Consider the following 1,025-nt stretch of genomic DNA (forward strand, 5'->3'; position numbering starts at 1 on the left):
GCAGGTTGCCAGTCTGTCGCAGGGCAACACAGAGACAGACAGGAGAGGCCAATTAACCTGACAGTCATGTTTTTGGACTGTGGGAGGAACCCGGAGTACCCAGARARAATCCACGCAAACCCACAGGGAGAACATGCAAACTCCATGCAGAGAGACCTGGGCCGGGAATCGAACCCACAGCCTTCTTGCTGCAAGGCAACAGCTCTACCAACTGCGCCACTGTGCAGCCCCCCTTTACATACTACACAACAGCATTTATTATTTATTACAATATCTGCATGTATGAATGTTCTGAAAGTCCCAAGAGACGTAAAAGGTGGTTTAACCTTTTTGTTGTTTTACAATCTTTCAACAATAAAAAGGATTCCAGCTAGTAATTTAGAAAAGTAAACCTCCATTAACACCATTCATCTTTTACGCACTGCCCTGAAAGAAATGGGCAGCAAACTATCCTACTAGAAATTGAACACTGATAACAGTTATACTGGTCTGAGACAGAAAATGTGTTTTTATCTTTTCCACAAATTCCTTTTGTTTATCTAAGAAAGCCTCTTTGTGCTCCAAGAGTTGATCGCAAACATTCAATTTACTGTAATGAACAAGACCAAGGCATCAGCAGAGCCCTACCCCTTGTGCAACAAACACTTCATAGACACAGCAGATGCCGACCACGGTGATCCCCTGCTCCTTGCACAGCGTTGCTGCAGCCACCAGAACTACAGTCAGAGCAATGGGGGGCCACACTGGAAAAACAAAAAAAATTAGAAAAGAACAAACATTTGAGACAATGAGATCACTTAACTGTATATAAAATTTGGTGTCTGCATTTCTTTTGTTTATATAAACCAAGAAGTGAGTAGCTTTCGTATCAGRTTTCTGTAAAGTGACCTTTAAGATAATTGCTCCACGTTTGTACCCGATAGCCATTTCCAAACAGAAGTTTACACACAGTGATGAGGAGAAACCTGTAATTGTTTCAGTCATCAAACATATTTAGAGAAATTAGACAAAACGCAGTGTTTAAC

General features: G+C 41.5%; 1 protein-coding gene across 1 annotated transcript in view; it reads right to left on the bottom strand.

Moving 5' to 3' along the window:
* The window catches only part of LOC103465621 (transmembrane and TPR repeat-containing protein 3-like), a 27,653-nt gene extending 26,886 nt beyond the window's left edge, over positions 1 to 767 (bottom strand). Inside the window, exon 1 of the mRNA XM_008410621.2 lies at positions 628 to 767. The gene's annotated coding sequence lies outside the window, so the exon portion shown is untranslated. The remainder of the gene's footprint in view (positions 1 to 627) is intronic.
* Between the last annotated feature and the right edge of the window lie 258 nt (positions 768 to 1,025).

The sequence above is a fragment of the Poecilia reticulata genome, linkage group LG6 (assembly GCF_000633615.1).
Source record: "Poecilia reticulata strain Guanapo linkage group LG6, Guppy_female_1.0+MT, whole genome shotgun sequence".
Taxonomy (NCBI): domain Eukaryota; kingdom Metazoa; phylum Chordata; class Actinopteri; order Cyprinodontiformes; family Poeciliidae; genus Poecilia; species Poecilia reticulata.